The following is a 21,855-nucleotide window of genomic DNA, read 5'->3' on the forward strand; positions in this document are numbered from 1 at the left end:
TTGTGGGGGGAAGGAAACATTCGGTGTACAACAGAAAAGTCAGAGAGAATTGTTAAATGTTGGATATATACTGAAGGCACTCTTTGATGAACTAATAAAAAGAAAGGAGTCTGACAGATCTTTGTCTAATGGATTCTTGGTCTGAGCAACTTGTAAATTCTCATGCCATACATAGAGATGTTCAAAACTAGTATAGATCCCACATATCAGCAAAATCATATGTTTCTCTACTTATTCTGTCTGACTTATTTCACATATGATTTCACTGATATGTGGGATATAAAACTGAAAACAACAAAGGAACAAGACAAAGAAAGAAAGAAAGAAAAACTCATAAGACAATAGTTTATTGGTTAACTGGGGCAAGGGGTCGTAGATGAGGGTAAAAGGGGATCAAATATATGGTGATGGAAGGAGAACTGACTCTGGGTGGTGAGCACACGATGTGATATATAGATGACGTATTACATAATTGTACACCTGAAACCTATGTAACTTAGAACTAACAATTGTCACTTCAATAAACTTTAATTAAAAATAAAACTGTTGTAGAAGCAGGCTTATGGAAAGATTTGTGTTTGAGACACACTGACATCCAAGTTGAGAGAGGTGTAAACAGAAGCTCAATGGAAAGACTAGTGAACATTAAGTGTGGAGAACAAAATAAAGTTGAAAGCAAAATCGATTTTACAGTAAGACTAAAGTTTACCTTAATTTTCTCATGCCCTGATTTAAACAGCATAAAATCAACTTCTGTTTCCATAATGGATGTCCTTTGCAGTGGACACAGAAGAGGAAACAAGAGAGTCCTTTAAGAATTGTTAATTTTATAATACTTGATGTAACTTGAACAAGAGTATGCTGCTTATTTGGGCCAATAATTAGATATCAAAGTACCTTTTATAAATGCAGAATTGTTCTTTTGCAACACGATCTGATAAGATATTTGTGCAGCTCAGTTTCATTTATTTTATACCAAATTATTCGAGGAGCATGAAACAAATAAATAGCCATGCTATAAAACCATGAATATGTCAAATTCATAGCAAAAAAATGTTTGATGTATAAGCAATCAGAGACGAGGAGGCCCCGCTTGATCAAAAACTTCCTGTTCATCAAGACTAATAGAGGACAGAGCAATAAATAATCTCTGACATAGCAAAAGCACATTTAACTGGAAGATAGGTTTTACATATGGTTGATGTGATAGAACCATCAAGCTAACAAGAACCCTTGGGGCCAGTTTGAATATTCATTAGTCAGCCTGCCTTTGGGTTTAACTTAGAATACAACTGTCAATGAACAAATGGGCTTTTGTAGAAAAGATGATAAACAAAATTCAATGTAATGGCAAATCGGAAAATCTTGAAAGAGAAGAAACGCTGAAAGATTAAGAACTGGAGACCTGAGCTCAGCTCACTGCAGGGAAGACAAAGGCGTCTCACTAAATCAGGTAGCTTTGAGAGCATTTTTTAAAAAATATTTCTTCAGAAAGAAACATCTGCTATGATAAGGACATATTTTAAGAAGTATTTGTGAAGAAGACTTAAACTTTTTTTTTTTTTTTTTTTTTGGTAGAGGGCAGTGTCACTGGCCCTCATATGTGGGATCCAAACCTGGGGCCTCTGGCTTCCCAAGCCAGCTCTCAACCATCGCACCACTCGGCCGGCCCAACTTAAATTTTTTAATGCTCTCATTTTCTACAGCACATTGAAAAGATAGACTCCTAAATAAATAATTTTTTTCAGTTAAAAAACCACTAATCTCATTTCCTGGGTAAAACAATTTATTCAAAACGAACAAATAGGTGGCTTTCTCCAAAGGCAGAGTGATAAGAATCATGATGAACACATGGGGCAGAAATGGCACAAACATAAGTTTGGGGGTTGTAATCTCAACTGAAATGCCTGTCAGACCAAGGCAGACAACAAATGATCAATACCCTGTGTGTAAAAACAAAACAAAATAGAACAAACAAATAAAAACCCAAAATTATATCTACCCAACTCTGTCACACTGTTGAATGGACACTGACACTCTCAGTCACAAGAGGACTGGGGCTGAGCAGAGCTGAAACTTCTGTGCCCCACCTGAAGAGGGAGCAGGTTCTTAGCAACTGGGAAGAAGGTTCCAGTTTTGGCTCATTCCTAAAAAAAAAAAATTAACACAAAAACCATCTGGAATTTTTACGTGAAATTTCTCAATTTTTTGAAAGTTGGTCACAAATTCAAAAGTAAAACATTGTGTAAGCCAATGTTTTGTGGGTCAAACTATGACTCTTAAGTGAATTCAGTTAAGTGGGCTTCTATTTCTTTTTTTATTCCAAATGTAGGGAGTAAAACGTACCATAACAGAAGAGGAAGACTATTAAATGTGTATGACTACAGAGATAATACACCCAGGCTTTTGATTGTATTATGATCTGCCATGTAAACACTGACCAAAGCAAATAATAATTACCAAACAATTTATATATTCATATGAATTTATTCTTTAGAAATATTTTTCTTTAAAAAAATTTCTATCATAAATAAAATGTGCAAACAAGGAAGTGCATAAAACAAAGTATATAATTCAACATAAGTATAAAGTGAACATTTGGGTAACCATTTCTCAACCCAAAAAAAAGAATATTTGTGCCCCAGAAGCCCCAAATTTATCCATTTCCTATAGAAACCTGTTTTCACAATAGTAGGAACAACTCTCTTAACTTTATCATAATTTTCGTAACAATTTCCTTGATTTCTTTTTTTTCTGTACATATATTCCATCTTACATAAAATGATTTAATACTGCCATATAACAATTGTAAAATGTATATAAATAAGATTATATCATATGCATTATTTTATTTTGTTACCTTAGCATTACAAATGCTAGAATTATCCATGTTGGGTTTTTTAAGCTCTCGGGTTGTTGGAAAAGTCATGAAGCATTTTTGCAACGAAAACCATAAAAAAATACGTGATGACTTTTCCGACAATCCAATATAATTCCTTCATCTTCTCTGCTATGTAACATTTCATTTTATGACTATAGCATAATTTATTTGTTCATTTACCTGTGCAGTATTGTTATTTATAAGATATTTGGTCTTCATCCACAGTTCCTGGCTCATAGCTCCCCAAACCTTTGGAATTTCCTAAGTTCTGAGAGAGATCAAGGTGTCTTATGTTATGTCAATGACAGTGACTGTGGGATCCCACACAAGAGTGGTGCGGGGTGTCAGGAGAACTAACCATGTGGTTAGACGTCCTCCACTTCCATGGATGGCAAAGGGGCTCGAGGTTGAGTTCAATTGTCGATAGCCAATGACTTAGACAATTATGATTATGTAATGAAACCACCACAAAAACCCAGGAGGACAGCCTCTTGGGCCTTTTTGGGAGTTTCCACATTGGGGAACCAGAATGCCTCCACATGCCACTATGCGGGACCCCAAGCACTGTAAGGACACAAGCTCCTTCACTGGTACCTTGCCCCATGTATCTCTTCATCCAGTTGTTGATTCATATTCTTTAATATCCTTTTATTAAACAAGTAATCTTCTAGTAAACAGATTTTCCTGAGTTCTGTGAGCCATTGTGGCAAACTAATTGAGCCCAAGGAGGGGGTCATTGGAACCTCCAATCTACAGTCTGCTGGTCAGAAGAAAAATCTGGGGGAGAGGGGATAAAAGCTAGATTACTGAATATTTAGAAGATATAAATATTGTCTGAAAATGAGATGAAACATATCATGTACATTTTCAATCACTAACTAACAAAATAATAATCAGCAGCTATAGGTCCTCCTCAGAAGTTCTGTGGGACTGAACACAGTTATCCATTTGCTTGGGCAGAGAACCATATGGTAAATTTCTGTGGAAAGTGCATAGCCTAATGAGAGGATTTTGCCAATATGACCACATCAGATATCCTGCGGGTGCTGAACCTCAGGCACACTTTGAGTAAAAATTTGCATTATATGCCTCTAAGATACCTTGTAATTCTAACATGCACTTATTTATTGAAACTACTATGTGCCAAATACTCTAGAAAGCATTGGGATAAAATATTTAACAAAACCAGATAAGTAACTTGTTCTTATGAAACTTACAGGCTTTTGGGGGTGGAGATATATGAAACAAATAATCCCACTAAGGAATATATAATTACTGATAAGTGCCCTGAAGGAAACTAATATGATTCAAAGAAAGATACATAAAAGGAGAAAATAAGTAGACTGGGCAGAAGGAAAAAAGGACCATTTCCTAAAATGGGTAATGTTGTAGCTAGATTAAAGCATGAGTTAACATAGGCAAGAGGTAAGGACCAGTCAGTCCAGAGAGGAAGAAGAGCACGGACGAAGGAGTACGGCAGTGGAATCTGGCTTGGTCAAGGAAGAGAGGCATGCAACATGGCAGATGGGCAGGAAATGAGAAGGAAATCATGGATCACTAAGCTTGAGAGAACCAGACAATGTGGGCCATTTTGGCCAGCTATGACCCTTTAAGTCCCTTCCCATTGATCTCTGGGAACAGAAAAGAGAAGTCACTGGATTGATAAAGTGGGACAAATTTGTGCTTTGGTTGCAGTACAAGATACATACAGGAGAGGCCTTAGATACATGGTAAAGAAATAAGAGATAAAAATCAACATATCCTAAAGATGGATTGGCTATGTGAGATCAGGGAGAGGTTAAGTTTTTTGTAATGTGAAACTGGACAGGGGGAGGTGCGATGGACTGAGTTGGGGAATTACGAAAGAGATTTAGTGCATGGGGGAGGTAGGGTGTTGTGTTTTCTACACCATTATGACCTCCAAATTGAAGTTCAAAAGCAAAACAGAATTGGAATTAGCTATTTGGGAACCAAAGACATGCAGATGGTTATGAAGCCTAAGATTTCTCAGGAAGAGAACACCCAGCTCAAAGATAAAGAGGTTTGAAAGCTTAGCCTGGAGGTAGCACATCATGTGATGGCTGAGTGAGGTACATGAGCCTGCAATGGGAATGGGTAAGAAGTGGCCAGGGAAATAATAAAAGCAGTGAGCCCTGGGGTCACAGGAGCTGGGGGTCACAAGAAGAATGTGCCAAAAGTCAACAAAGGGGTCAAAAGTGTTGAGAAGCCATAAAAATGAAATGCTGAGAATGTCTACTAGATTTAGTAATACTGAGGTCACTGATGACCTTAACAAAGCTGGTTTGGGTGAGATGATGGGACAGAAACCTGAGTGCAGAGGGTTGTGGGATAAGTGGGAGGAAGAGAGAAGATGGACATGGTACTTACAGACACACTTTCAGGAACTTGGACTGGGGATGGGGGGTAAGATGGCCGTAACTGAATAGGGATGGGCTAGGGTGGGGGTGGTAAGAAGGGAGGGAGTGTATCTGTTTGTAATTTGCAAAGAGTTTAAAGTTGCCAAGAAGGGAGTAGGATCTAACACAAGTAGAGAGATGGGCCTGCGAAACAATGTGGGAATACCTCAACTAAAGCAACACAAAGGCAGTAGAGGACAGTGGAGAACTTAATAGGTGACTATTACAACAGGAAAGAAATGGGGGCCTCACCTGAGGGCTTCTTTTATCTCTAGTCTTATGCTAAAACTATTTCTTTTTATTCTAACAAAGTTTTGCCAAATATCTTCATTTAAAACACTTGTTTTCTTTCTGTTCAGTATTCTTGCTGTTGTTTTCCTGTTCAATCAGCAAAATGATGTTGTATGCTTATCGTACAATGTTTAAATTGGATGTATTTTCTAGTTTTAGTGAAATTTCTCAGGAGGTCTGGTCCATTTTCTGCTCTCTGATACAGCGTATAATCTCTATGGTTCCAACCAAATTTTCTAGTACTTTTCCTTTCAGTTTCCTTCAGTAGTAAGCAATGGGTTCATGGTTAATTTTCTATAGACTATATTAGGTTGTCTAAAGTTGTCACCTTTGATATTTAATGAGCAAGAGATTGGCATACTTCATCTGTTTTACTACATCCCCGTGGAAGCTTCAAGTTTCTGTTTTGAGATTTTATTAGTCAGGATCCATCCAGAAAAACAGAATCTACTCTAAATGTTTAAAATGAAAGGAATTTAGTCCAGGGAACTGGTTACATGGGTGAAGAAAAAAAGAAACCAAACAACAGACAGTGAGCCAACCTACAGATTAAAGCATAAGAAACTGCTCTCTTCCTGAGAACAAATGGAGGAGACATGCTAACCAGAGTTTAGGAGCTGGGGTCACCTATCAAAAAGCTGCAAACACTGGGCATGTGCAGAAGAAGCTGGGGCCCTGGAGGTGCTTCAGATATAACCATACCCATGAAGCCACCCAAGGCATTAGAAGTGAGAAGAAAAGCCTGGCTTCTCCCTTCCTCCTTCCTGTAGAAGCCAGGATTATGAAGCCTACAGAGGCCTGCCCACCCTCCACTTCAAGACACAGACAAGGGCAGAAGGTCTGAAATGAATCTGACAGGTAGTTTGCATTCTATAACCTGTAAGTGCCCTATAATTTCACTGAACGTCAGTTTTGAAGGCTGGATGGATTGCTAGGGGTCTATTCCTCACGTAGCATATGTTTGTTGCAGTGCAGAAGCTGGAGCAGTGGCATTGCCTGCTCCCCTACCACCTCGATCACCCCACTGTGTGATGATTTTTCAAATGCTGATGCTGATCTGGCTAAGTAAAAATCCCCGGGGCAAGTCAGAAAAATATGTAGTTTTCTAGATCATATGAGGAAGTTTGGAATGAGGCCCAGAAGTCTGAATTTAAATAAAACAAAATGGAAACAGCAAATTCTGATGAAGAGTTGCATTCGAATCCACATGCAAAAAGCAAATGTAATCACATTGGAACATGTTCTGTATATGAATTATGTGTCACTAACATCATGGGATGTGATTCTAGACTTCTTTCTGGCTCTGTTGGTACCTTTTTCAAATCTTAAATTCCAGGACACTACACATCAGCTCTTATTAGAGGGACTTGCTCTTTTATTATAGCGATTTGAAAACTAAATCATTTTGGGTTTCTTTTTGTTTGTTTGTTTGTTTTTTAATGCCTTTTCTCTTCTTTCCATTCTCACCACAGATATTCATAGGGGTTATTAAAGTGACAAGATTATATTCTACATGAACAATGGTTTAAAGTAGAAATCCTGGATATTAAAAAACAAACAAACAAAAAATAGGAAACAAATGTTAGGCTTTCATTGAAAGCCAAGTAAAGCACATAAGTAAATGGTACAATGAAATATCCCAGAATAAATACATTTCAAGTTCTACTTTAAAGGAAATCCATTGAATGCTACAAGTAGACGGTAATCTGGGAACTATTCACCTGAAGTTAAGAGAATGTTATTCAGCCTACCAACAATTCAAGAAATACTTTGTCCTTCCCTATAGAAGCACAACACTCTAACACAAGTGTAAATGATTTAGCAGAAAGCAGTTGAGTCCAATTACTGAGCCCCATATGCTATATGATATTTAAACAGCTGGACCTGCCATTTTTATATTAAACTATTACCTTATAACAGGTTTATGATTTATAATAGTGCTACTGATTTAATGAGTCATAAGAAGTTCATTTTATTTCTAGTGAGGTTCTCCCACCCCCCCCAAATACAAACAGGTATAAGATATCTTTTAAATGTTAATCATAATAGAGTGTTTGGTTTTAAAACACGGCTTACAACAGAAAGTCAGCTAAGTATCTCTGGTTATCATTAAGAATTTTCTCTCATTAAAAAAATATGATATTTTCCTTCTACATTGACATCTATCATTACTGACATTTATTATTTTTTACTAAAATCTATATTTCAGAAGCAGTTTGGAGAATTAGTTCAACTACAATTCCATTAGTTGTGTCCCTTTTGATGGCAAATGTTTTGTACATCTGTGTTTTGGGTGAGAGGGGATAAGGGGGATCTGTATTTAGGGAGGAGGGAAAGTAGCCTTTCTCTGAACAGTGACCTTTATTGTGTTCATGCCGGATCTTCCACCTACCCCTTACTGGTGAAGTGAGGTACGTCCATCCACTGCTGATATTCATTCATTAGGTTGTCAAATGAATGGGTGGATTTAGCGTCTGTGACATGAGAAACTGTGGAAATTCCCTTCGGATAAGTCTGTATAGTCATGGAACATGTTTACAAATAAAATATATTGCATATAATGAGGTTCATCTTTTAAACTGTTCAATAGCTATAATTATCCATAGTCACCAACCTTACAGAGACATTCTGAGAATGAAATTAAATAATATCATAGAATGTTTGTATAAGTACTATACATTTAAAGTATGGTACTATGTGTGGCTTTAATATGCTATGGCCAGTTTCTGAAGGAATATCATGCAATTCACACTCTATGAAAAAAATGGCATATGTAGAAATTAAAACTACCAAAAGTGTTCTCTATCATTTATAACTCTATAACTCTATTTTACTTTTCATCTAAATGGAAATTATATATTTAATATTGGAGATAAAATACCAGAAATGACTCAGTTATCTTGACATGAATCTTTCATGATTTCAACAAACACCTATTCTACAACTGAATTCACTGATGACTGCAAAATCCTAGTAATTCTGCTCAAGTTACTAAAATGATTAGAGTCAGCTGTGAAGACAAGCAGCCCTTATACACTGATAGTTCAAATAAATACTTTAAAAGATTTAAAATTCTTAGAAGGGTCTGTCAAAACTTCTACATGTGCATAGAAACAAATCACTTAACGCCTAGCCATTTGAATCTTTTAGTCACATAGTCCTGAAATATGTAAATAGAATGAATCTTTGTTATAGACAGAAAGTTTTCCTACTTCAGCTGCAAAAATACTGGGGGTGCCAAAAAAAAGTATAGAAGTGGACACTTTGGTTAACATTGCTCAAGCAGTAATTCACTGTAATCAGAAGTGTCTGGACGCTGATGATAACCACTTTGAGCACCTCTTGTAATTGCAGAAGTCAAACATGACTTGTATTTATCTTTTGTTATCAGTATATATTGAGTATTACAATTCTAACAGAGTTTTTCTCTCTTAAATTGTATATACATTTTTTTGGCACCCTCTGTATTCATCCATGTAAAATCTGCTATTTACATTGGTTTTCACCAAAAATAATTTTTCTTTAATCCTGATAAAAGTGAAGAGTTTTAAAGACAATATCATCTCGTTATGTCTTAAGTTTGGCTTCACCTACACTCAGAACAGGAATGCTTACAGAAACTAAAGTATCAATATAATTCAATTATTAAATAGAACAATAGTTTTATAAGATATTTGGACCCCATTATCTGCATGGCTGTATAGCACTCAGAGCCTGTAGATTCTATTATTTGATCAACTAAATATTCACTTGGCTTGAAGTTTAGCTGAATTAAAAACCCAAGAGAAAGAAAGAAAACCATGATTTCTGAAGATATCTTTAAAATAGTGTCTCTAATTAGTGAAAATATTGAGCACTCTGTTTCACTCAAAGAGTTTACTTTTTTAAAAAAGTCAGTTTGGTTCTGGACTTAGGATTTTACCATCTAATTCATATATTTTCACAATGCGGAAACATAGGAAAATGAAAAGGGAAGCTATATTATCAATAAATAATTTGCATATATATTATGAATAAAATATCTAAATAAAAAATTTGATTTCCCCAATAACATGCATTCCATTTTTTAAGGAAAAAAAGGATTTAGAACACTTTAAGAGGGAAAGACAGATGCATTGAGAACATATTCTGTTTCTTGGGCCACTTGCCTTCCTCTAAAGCAGCGGTTCTCAACCTGTGGGTCGCAACCCCTTTGGGGGTCGAACGACCCTTTCACAGGGGTCGCCTAAGACCATCGGAAAACAAAAATATATTTACATTATGATTCATAACAGTAGCAAAATTACAGTTATAGAGTAGCAATGAAAATAATTTTATGGTTGGGGGTCACCACAACATGAGGAACTGTATTAAGGGGTCACGGCATTAGGAAGGTTGAGAACCGTTGCTCTAAAAGCAACAATTTTTGTTATGATTCTACCTCCTGCTCAGAAGTGCTGTGGGAATACTGTTTATAATTTGGGATCATTGAAGCCTATCTAGAAACCAGGATTTTCATTGCAGTTTTTTTAAAAAAGTATTTTTGGTACCAATTTTAATTCCAACTGGATCAAGAATCAAAAAAATTCAAAAGACTGACTTTGGTTTAGTTTTTTCTATGTTGCATGTATAGATGTATATAGATACATCTGTGTGTGTGTGTAGATACAGGTGTGTGTGTAGATATATAGAAAGACTAGATAGATACAGATAGCATTGGTTCATGTTATAAACTGCCAATGGTAAAAAAGAAAGAATGGCTTGGCCAGGCATTAGCTGAAATATCAAGCATCATATGGAATTCTGGTTATATATAAATACATAATTATCAATAATACTAAATAAATCAAGCATTATTATACACATACATGTACTACACAGAGAGGATGGAAGGGGCTCATAGACAGAAGAAGTACAGGACCACTCTGCCTGCATGCACAGTGGGCATGTGCAGAAAACTAACAAAATGTTTAGGCATCTCATTTCCTCCCTTTGAATTCTGTTGTCTTTCTTTGTGTAAACAGAAATGTTTGGCAAGGGATTGAGGAGTGGTGTAGAGGAGCACAGAACAAAACATCACTTTTAGCTTCAGGTGTACAGCACAGTGGCTGGACATTTATATAATTTATGATGTGATCCCCCAATAAATCTAGTACCCACGTGAAACACTATGATGTTTTGTACACCTGAAGCTAATAAAAAAAAATCACTTTTAGCAGCCTTTTCTCTGTCTTTTGTTCATGAGGCCTATGTAGTCTTGGGGGAAAATATCAAAAAATAAATTGTAAGAATCTTAATTAGAATTTATTAAAAAATCAAACATAACACAAAGAGCAGATAATATATAATGCAGTGCAGAAGCCATATTCTGGCCACAAGGGGACTTATGAAATAAAAGCAACAAAAAAAAGGAAGCAAACTATGATAAGTGATGACAGTATCTAGAAAAGGCTAGAGACTGGTTCCTAAACACCTTTGCCACCGAAGGTATCATTTTAAAAAGAATATTTCTGATGTATGATGACAGAGAATAGATCTGAGTAAGCATGATGACTTTCAGCTCCACTCACAAATTTAATACAATCCTAAGGGATCATAAACTGGCAGCTGCTTTGTGAAAATGAAATGCTAATGTTCACAATTATAATTTTTATACCTATAATCATAAAATATATACAGGTATTAGGTTACTTTCTAATGCAATAAATGTATGATTTGTATATGTTTCAGCAGATTAAATTATTTGAGATAAGAGGGGAAAAATACCACTGAATAAGTAAGCATTTGGCTATTTTAAATATGCCTACACAGTTTGCTCTAAAAAGTACTTAAGCAGATAAACTTGTATTTGGAAATAATAATAAAAGGAATTTTTTCACCTGAAGCAAGAATTTTAATAAATACTGCCTAAAAAGAGGGAAGGAGTCATAACACTATACCTGTTACTGCAGTTTTAAACAATGTCAAGAATAGAAACAGTTATATATGTTGAGAGTTTATTTTATATCAGATTGATTTTTTTTAAAAAAAGCTTTTTGAAGACTTACGAGAGAGAAAGAAGGGAAGCACCCAATTTCCTTATTTTTTTAGAATAGCTTCTTAATGTGGGAAAGTGTGTGGCGAGATAGAGGGAGATCTACACAATGACACAACAGTTACCATGAATAACCATACACAAGTCCCCTTTATCTTTGGTGTATATTCCAAGAACCACAAGTGGATGCCTGAAACATTAGGGATAGTCTGATACCTATATATAATATGTTTTTTTCCTATACATGCATACCTATGAAAAGTTTAATATATAAATTAGGCACAGTGAGATATTAATAACAATAATAAAACAGAACAATTCTAAAAATATACTTAGTAAAAATTAGTGAATGGCTTTGGGCCATTATTAAGTAAAATAAGGGTTACTTTAACACAAGCATTGTCATACCATACAGTTAATCTGATCACCAAGACCGCTACTAAGTGACTAATAGGCAGGTAGAGCATACAATGTGGATACAGTGGAGAAAGAAATGTTTCACAACCCCAGAGGACAGACTGGGATGGCATCAGATTTCATCACTCTACTCAGAATGGCATGCAATTTAAAACTTATGAATTGCTTATGTCTGGAATTTTCCATTTAATATTTTTGGACCTTGGCTGACTGGATAACTGAAACCATGGAAAGCAAAACTACAGATAAAGGGGGCTACTGTATTCTGCTTGGAAGTAAATGGTTACAGGACAGAAAATCAGAAATCATTGAGATACATTTATGGATCCAGATAGAACAGCATTGCCAATACTGGTGTTTAAAAAAATCATAAAACAAAAATGAGGTCATCTACAGGAGGTTTTGAGGTGAAAATAAGTAGATAATGGATAGGTTCACAAGATTGTGCAACCAAATCAAAGAAAGGGAGAAAATGTGACCATTTTTATGAAACTAAAAATATCGATGCATTCATTTATTAGGCACTATAACTTGATGGTTAGGAGTAGGAGTTTTGGAGTCAGACATAAATAGACTCAAATTCTGACTCTATCATTATGTGATCTTGGATAAATATGAGGTATGATAAAACAATACAGTGAATGTTTAAATTAAAAAAAAGATTACAGTAAAAGACACATTGCCATTAATTCCCCTCAAAATATTCCCCCTCACTTCAAACACACTTATCCCATCGTTCTTGCCACTTTCTGAAGCAGTTCTGGAAATCCTCTTTCATGAGTGTCTTTAGCTGTGCTGTCATGGCTGCCTTGATGTCCTGAATCAATTCAAAACATTTACCTTGCATGGTCATTTTGACTTTGGAGAACAGCCAGAAGTCGCAAGGTGCCAGATCTGGTGAATGAAATGAATGAGAACACACCATAATATTTTTATTTGACAGAAATTGACATACCAGAAGCAATGTGTGACACAAAGCCTTTCTGTTGTGATCACACAATACAGTGAATGCTGCTGCCAAGTGCCATCCAACAGAAAGGCAGGGATCTTCAATACAGGAAGTGATGTGTTCAAGCCTTAGTAACAGTGTGTAACAAGTTACAGCTTGTTCAGTGCAGTCGGGTGTGAGCTACGGTTGAGAGAAGGTGTGTTTTAAAGTGTGTTGTAAATCATCCTCCATCATGACAACCTTCTGTGTCACACATTGCTTCTGTTATACAGCAATTTATACCAAATAAAAACATTACGGTGTGTCCTCATCCACCTTATTCACCAGATCTGACACCATGTGACTCTGGGTCTTCCCCAAAGTCAAAATGATAGAACTTGGAGGCAGCCACAACAGTGCAACCAAAGACACTCATGAAAGAGGACTTCCAGAACTGCTTCAGAAAGTGGCAAGAATGATGGGATAAGTGTGTTCTAATCAAGAAGGAGTATTTTAAGAGGGATATATGTGTCTTCTACTGTAATAATTTTTCTTATTTGAACAGTCACCATATTTTTTTAAATTACACTTTGTATTTCACTTTCTTAAGGCTTTTTTTTTAATATCTGAAATAGATATATTTATGTCACTTCACAATTTGACTATGGGAACTAAATTAACTATAATTTCAAAACATCTCACAAAGTTCCTGACAGTCAATAGGTGATTCAACTGTACTTCCTGGGCAAATACTACATATAAAAATCTTGGAAAAAAATTTCAGACTTCATTTAAATTGAGGGCTATGAATCCAAGATTGCCTAAAATCATTAGAGGATAGGAGCTAAACAGAGCTGTTTTTGAAGTAGTGAGCAGTAAGCCAGGTCTGCTACAAATACATGGCAATTTCAAATAAATTATAAATTTTACTAAGGAACAAAGACTTCCACTAGGTGGGATAGTGATAGGAAACAGTGGACTGAAAGCAGTCATTTACGATTGTAGCAGTGGTTCTTCTAAGGGAGCGGTTCTCAACCTTTCACAGGGGTCGCCTAAGACCATCGGAAAAACACATATTTTCGATGGTCTTAGGAACCGAGACACCACTCCTCTATCCGTCTCCAGGCCCACATGCAGATACGCCCACATTCGAGTACACAGCGACCCCTGTGAAAGGGTCATTCGACCCCCAAAGGGGTCACAACCCACAGGTTGAGAACCACTGTAAGGGTTGTCTCTTACGTTTTCTCGTTTTTTGGAAAAATATTTTTAGCATCCGTTTGCTTATCATCTATTTGTTTTACGGCTACTGACCATTCGGGATATAACTTGATTTGAGATAATACCAAAAAAATGATCTCAGATGTGTACCAGAAGTCTTTAAGCAAATAGAGGAAATTGAAAAATAAATGTGGACATATAATTCCCTGTCCCAAATGACCAAGCACTTGGAAAATTTAACACTGTCATCCCTTTGCTCACTCAAAAACAATTCTGAGACACTGCTGCTTGCCAGATCTTAGGCACTGGAAGAATCTAAGTTAAGTGAAACACAAGTCAAATATTTTATTCAGCATAATATTAATAATCTATGAGTTCACAGTATAGCATCTTATAAAATATATATTGCTATTCTCTGCAAAAATAGGCACTAAATGAAAAATTAATTAAAACAAATAGAAGAGCATTCCTCTTTCTTAATTTATTCTATACTGCAACAGTGAGTACTATTTGAGGACTCACTATTGTCATACATTTATTTTTAAGACCTCATTTGCCCGTATTAATATAAAGGGTACAATTTACAACATTCTATAAATGAACACAAACTAATAATTAAATGATTATCTTACACCCAGAGGAATTCACTGGCTTCTTTATAATTTATATTTTGGCCTTTCTGATTTTTAAATTAAGAGCAGTTAAAGTTTTTTAAAAAATGATAAAAATTAAATGATACAAACTAACCACTGTTATATGTTTTTAGAAAAACTACAGGCTCTAACATTCTATTATTTAACTTGTTGATTTCAAAGCATTTATTCAAATAATTTAATAACTGCTTTCATTTATTAAATACACAATTACTAGGATCTACTATGTGCTTATAAATGTATAGGTATGCAGTGATGAACAAGATACAGTTCCTGTCTTTGAGGCACTTAAAAGCAAAAAATGCAAAAACATATTTTAATGTGTTTAACCTTTTAAACTATGCCCAAATCATTTATAGCTTATATTTCTTTGAGTAGCTTAATCCTATGGGCTACAATCAGCTTCAAAGAATCTCTTTCACAACTAGTACATAATCAAAAGATTTTTGAAATAAATCAATGTTATGTATTATAGCAAAAGTTCCTGTGCTAAAAAGGGGGGGAAATTCATGCTTTAACCTAAATCTAAAAGTATTATTTGAATGGTGTATCTAGTTAAAAAAGCAAAAATGTGAAATTCCTGAATGGATTAGTAGAAGTTACTTTTCCTCTTGACAACAAACTTAAAATTTACTTGCAGTAGGAATAATAATGGTTCCTAAAGATATCAATCCATCCTTGCATGGCAAATGTGAATTAAGGTGGATGGAGTTAAGGCTGCTAATCAGTTGATTTTATGATAGGGTTTAAATTGGATCATTTAGGTGAGCCCATGTTTCCTTAAAAGTGGAACAGATAGAGTCAGAGAAAGAAATGTGACGACTAATGCAGACACAGAGTTGCCACATTGCTGGCTATGAAGGTGAAAGAAGACCACGAGACACAGAATATGGGTGGCTGGAGAAGCTAGAAAAGACAAAGAAATGAATTCTCCACTAGAGCTTCCCGGAAGAAATGCAGTCTTCCCAACACTGTGACTTCAGCCCAGGGACGCTCCTGTTGAACTTTCTGCCCTGCAGAGCTGTGGCATAATAAGCTTGTTTAAGGCCACCAAGTTTGTGGCAGATTATTACAGCAGAAAATGAAATGTAAATACAAGGTTCAAACTGATAAAATTTGCCACTGTATTAATGAGGTCCTAAATCCACCAAAATGTATAATGACATAAAACTGCCCTCTCTTCAGTGAAGCTTGTTGACGGTCAGAAGCATAAAATACATGGGTTTCAGTTTCCACCTTTATTTTTCTTTTCTTCTTTTTATTTTTTTTATTTTTTATTTATTTATTTTTTTATTGTTAGTTTCAGGTGTACAGAACAATGCAATAGTTACCCTTTTCACCCTCACATGTCCCGAGGTTATATGTATATATAATTATAGTTGACATACAGTATTATTCAACATCAGTTTCAGAAATACAATGCGGTGGTCAGGCCTCTATCTTTTCTTCTTTTTAAAAATAATTCAAGCACAAATGTAGAAAGAACGTTGAGCAAAGATAGTATTTGCTCTCAGTACAAAAATTAGACTTAAAACTATGATCAATTCATAAAGTTTTGGTTCTGTTCTAAGTGGCACGACAATAATAGATTACCTCATTTCCCCCGCTCCCTTATGTATTCAAACTTCCATAACTCTGTTCATAGCTACATAAAGTCACTGAAATTAACTTTTAGACGAACCTATCTTTTGAAAGATATGCCCATTAAGATTATGTTTATTTTTCACTTCTTTACGATCTCATGATTTTGTGGAATCCAGAGAACATAACTGGATGTTTAAACAACTTTTAAAAACACTTATTTCTTATAAAGAAATGCTTATCAAACAACTCAAAGAGCTGCCCCACTGGTGTTTGCATTTCATTAGCCCTGATTTTGACAACTCTGCTCTTCTCAGAGGCCAGTTCTGTGGATCAAAAGCCTAGGCCAAGCCACACAGGCACAGGTATTTGGGGAAAGTGTGAGTGCATGTGTGTGGAGTGTATGTGCACACATGTGTTTTGGGGTATCTAAAAGTCACTGCACACTAATTTTATGCCATCTACTGAACCATGTTCTGTACATGAATTATCCTTTTAATAAAGAAGTACCAAATCTCATGTTATTACTTTGAATTCTAAGAAATTGAGTTGGCAGTCTTCAGCTTCCAGAGAAACATAAATTATACATAAAACAACCTTGAAAGATAAAGAGATAGTAGACTGGCTAAGGAGTTTTTGTGTTATGAATAATGACATGGTGGTGACTACACGGGGGTTTTTTTTGGCCTCACCTATTTCAGATGGAGTGCTGAAAATGCAGAAATGCCAGCAACCAGAAATGCCAACAGACACACACATACAAAAAGGGTCTAAAGCAGCGGTTCTCAACCTGTGGGTCACGACCCCTTTGGGGGTCGAACGACCCTTTCACAGGGGTCACCGGGTACTCGTATGAGGGCGTATATGCATGTGGGCCTGGAGACGAATAGAGGAGCGGTGTCTCGGTTCCTAAGACCATCGAAAATATGTGTTTTCTGATAGTCTTAGGCGACCCCTGTGAAAGGTTGAGAACCGCTGGTCTAAAGCAAAGCCAGTTAGTTCTCTCTACCAAAGGACCAGGAATTAGGTGGCCTACCAAGACAGAAAACGTTTAGCCAATAACACTCCAACCAGGAAAGACCAAGTGGGATTCTAGACTTCATCTCTGCTAGGAGGTAATGAGCCTCTACATCTCTACCACAAATACCTCCCCTGCTAAAGAAGACCCTATGGGATATTTTGGGGACTCCCTACCACCTAACACCAACAAGCCACTTCCCCTCCCTACTAGGATCATGTCCGGGGAGGCCTAGGGGAATCAGGACTTTCACCACCGCCCAGAAGTAATGGAGGCAACCCTTACCCCCATGACATATGGAAGCCACAGGAGAACAGTGACAAGGCACTCCTGCCCCTCCCACCCAGAGTCATTTTACTGGAGGCCTATGAAAGCCAGAACTCCCCATCCCTGCTCCCTGATGCTGAAGTAAGAAGCCTCCTGTCTCAGTCTGCTGGAGTTGCTAAAACAAAATACCATAGACTGGGTAGTTTAAACAGCAGTTTCACATAAATGTATTTTCTCACAGTCCTAGAGGCTGGGAAGTCACTGATCAGGGTGGTGACAGATTCATTTAGCTTCCTGGTGAATGCACTCTTCCTAGCTTGTAGATGGCTAACTCCTCACTGTGTCCTTACGTAGCTGAGACAGAGAGCTTTCTTCTTCTTCCTATTAGAGCACCAATCTCACCATGGGGCACCATGTACATTATCTCATCTAAATATAATTACCTCCTAAAGACCCCACCTCTACAAACAATCACACTGGATGTTAGGGCTTCAAAATATGAATTTGGGGGGTGGGGTGGAGGACAAACATTTAGTTTATTACACTTCAGGAGTCAGTGGAGGCTAAGAGGGGCAAATATATTTCTTTCCATTACTACCACCTTACCTTAATGAAGTGGCATTCACTCCCCCTGACAAAGTAGTCATAAAGTTCAGATCTCTTTGGGAAAGGTGATGTGGGATTTTTATACTATCATATTTATCAGGAAAAGACCATTTCTGACTTGTACTTTCTTTTTTTTACTTTATTAAAATACTGAGTTTATTACACATGTATATTTTTGTCTCCCCACCATTTCCATTTGTCTGACCACCACTACTACTATGTCCTATCATAACATTCCATACATACTTAAAACCAAGCAAAGGGTGGAGTTCCATCCTTAAAAACTAAACAGGCATTTTGGACAACACATTCTTGGCAATAGAACCTGGACAACATTTATCAGACATGGTAGGGAAAGTTCTCACTCTGCATTATAAAAAGGACAGCCAGATATCAACTGTTACAGAAATGAAATAAGATGGAAAATTTTAACAAACTGTTTAAACTATTTTCTTAAAGAGACGTTCTGCACTGCCAGAGATCTTGAATAGCCTCCTGGTCGGTCATCCGGAAGCAATTCTTCACATAATTGATGAACTTGGCTTCCACTTTGGGAAGAGAACCGCCTTTTTCTATACTTCCTTGCATTTTTGCTTTAATGTCTTCTACAGAACTAGGCCCTTTTGATGTTTTAGGAGTTTTTTCCTGTTTTTTGAACGACTCTTGACCTTTTGATCTTGGTGTTGATGGTTTTGAGTCTTTTCCATTCTGGTTTGATTTTTTGCATTTTTGGCTGGAGTATCTCGAATAGATTTCTTTATAGGAGCTTTTTCTTCAGCTTCCTCATCATCAAACTCATCATCATCATCATCATCTTCATCATCATCCTCATCATCATCGTCGTCGTCATCTTCATCAGCAGAAAGTTTTACTTTTTTCTGTGGAACTTTGCTGCCACTTCCAGGGGCAGAACGCTTTCCAGATATACTTAGGAGTTTCACGTCCTCCTCCTCGTCATCTTCTGACTCTGCATCTTCTTCTACAGCTACTAAGTGCTGTCCACTAATATGCACAGGCCCTGAACCACACTTCAACCGTAAGACCACAGGTGGTGTTATTTCAAAGCCCCCAAGGGAAACCGTTGGCTGTACAGACATTTTCAAAGTTGCCAGTGATACTTTAATTGGACTGCCTTCATAATTCATTGCCTCCGCTTCAACAATGTGCAATTCATCCTTTGCACCAGCCCCTAAACTGACCGTTCTTAAAGATAATTGATGCTCATTTTCATCATTATCCACTTTAAAGTGATAATCTTTGTCGGCCTTTAGTTCACAACCGAAAAGATAGTTCTGGGGCCTCAGGGGGCTCATGTCCATGTCCATCGAATCTTCCATGGGGTGGTGGCACACACTTGAGCGGGAGAGAAGACGGACGGAGGTAAACGACTGCTCCTCGGCAGCACAGACGCGCAGGACAGAATCACACCAGGGCGACTTTTAATTTTCAGCTCAGGAAAGTTTAAGATTTCACAGACATGGAACGCTGTGTTTTGATTTGGATTTTGAGTTTTTTACATGGTAACAGCTACAAGCTATTGATCACATGCTATTATTAATATTTATACTCACTGACAAATTTCTCTACTAAATAGAGGTCGGGGAGAAGAAAAGAAAGGGACTCAACTTACTAAGTCCTATCATGTCCTGGATACAATGCAATATTTTACACATACTGTATCATCTAATGAAGGGAGATCTTTGCTTAGAACAAGTTCATTTTATATATATATATATATATATATATATATATATATATATATATATATATAATATAATTTATTGAGGAAATCTTATGTTTTAGAACATGTTTTATGGTGATAAATGTATATGTATATATGTGTGTATATATATATATATATAATCACTATATATATAATTGCTATATATACATATATGTAATTGCTATATATACATATATATATAATTGTTAAAAGGAAAAATAATAAAGAGCTATGAACTTCTTTCCAGAATCAGTAATAACATTTTGCCATATTTGTTTCTGTTTTAAAATAAATTATCAGGTGTATTAATATGCTCAAGCTGTGATAACATACATGTAATATCACAGACTGAGTGGCTTCAACAACAAACGTTTATTTTCTCACAGTTCTGGAGGCTACAAGTCCCTGATCAAGGTGCTGGCACTTCTGGTTTCCTCCGAGGCCTCTCTCCTTAGTTTAGATGGCCGCCTTCTCACTGTGTCCTCACATGGTCTTTCTTCTATGCATACATGTCTGCTGTGTCCTAATCTCCTCTTTCAAGGGCACCATTCATGTTGAATTCGGGCCCACCCATGTGACCTCATTTTACTTTAATTACCTCTTAAAATGCCCTGTCTTCAAATATAGTCACATTCTGACGTACTAGAGGTTAGGAGTTCAACATATGAAGGGAGAGTCACAATTCAATCCACAATAGGTGCAGTTACAAAATCCAGTGAACTTTTCCCCAATCGTCTCTTTTTTCCCTCTCACTAGATAAAAAAAAAATTTATCTGATGTTCATTTATTTACTCAATAACTAATGTTTATACAGCATCCATTATATGTAATTTACTATGATATGTGTTAGAAAATATCAGTAAGTGAAACATAAAAAGCCACACAATTGTGCAGGGGTGGGGGGTAGAAAGTAAACAAAATAAATATGTAAAACGTATAATATATAGTATATTAAGTGGTGTTAAATGTTATGGGAATAATTCTAAAGGTAGCAAAGGAGGATGGAGAATAAATATCAGTTGTAAAATAAAAATTTTCAAGGCAATTAGCAGAAACAAAAATTATATGCAGGAGAACAAAAACAAGAATTACTGCAGACTTCTCAAAACAAACAAAAAAACAAAAATTTAAGACAGAAGAAAGTGGACGTATAGTGTCAAATAGACTTCTATATCAAGCAAAAACACCGGCCGAGTGGCATATTGGTTAAGAGCTGGCTTGGGACATCAGCTCTGAGCAGCAGGGCCCTGGTTCGGATCCCACATGAGGGCCAGTGACACTGCCCTCTACAGCTAAGATGGCGAACAACAGCTCAACCTGGAGCTGGGCTGCCGTGGGTCGCCGGTGATGGCATAGGCTGCAGCAGGGCTGCAGTGGGCTGCCATGGGCTACCGTGTGTGGCCAGCAGCCAGCGTGAGCAGCCGGCAGCCAGTGTGAGCTGCCAAGAGCCTCCATAAGCGGCCGTCCAGAGGCCAGCAACCGATCTGCCTCAGCCGGGAAGAGCGCAATGATAATACCAACATGGGCCAGTGAAGCAACGTCCTCCACAACTAGACTGAAGAACAAAAAGACAGCAACTTGTCTGTTCCCCTTCCCCCGATTTCCCAGTGCTGTTTCCCTCCCTCAATTCCCCAATAAAATCTAAAAAAAAAAAAAAAAAAGAAAAAGAAAAGTTTTTTGTTTTTGTTTTTGTTTTACAATAAAACAAAAGCTGGGAGAATCTCTAGTAACAAACAAGCACTATAAAAACTTAACTTTTTTTATGGGGACTGAAAATCATAGCAGATGTAAAATTTGATCTACACAAAGGACTGAACAGTCAGAAATGTCAAATCTGAG

General features: G+C 36.7%; 1 protein-coding gene and 1 pseudogene across 2 annotated transcripts in view; both read right to left on the reverse strand.

The window, feature by feature from the left end:
* The window catches only part of GPC5 (glypican 5), a 1,048,823-nt gene that overhangs the window by 755,573 nt on the left and 271,395 nt on the right, over positions 1 to 21,855 (reverse strand). The gene's annotated exons all lie outside the window — the stretch shown is intronic.
* Positions 18,418 to 19,724, reverse strand: LOC109396691 (nucleophosmin pseudogene; annotated as a pseudogene). The gene has a single exon (XR_002126892.1). The product of XR_002126892.1 is annotated as a nucleophosmin pseudogene (transcript).

Source organism: Hipposideros armiger, unplaced genomic scaffold (genome assembly GCF_001890085.2).
Source record: "Hipposideros armiger isolate ML-2016 unplaced genomic scaffold, ASM189008v1 scaffold_534, whole genome shotgun sequence".
In the NCBI taxonomy this organism is placed as follows: Eukaryota; Metazoa; Chordata; class Mammalia; order Chiroptera; family Hipposideridae; genus Hipposideros; species Hipposideros armiger.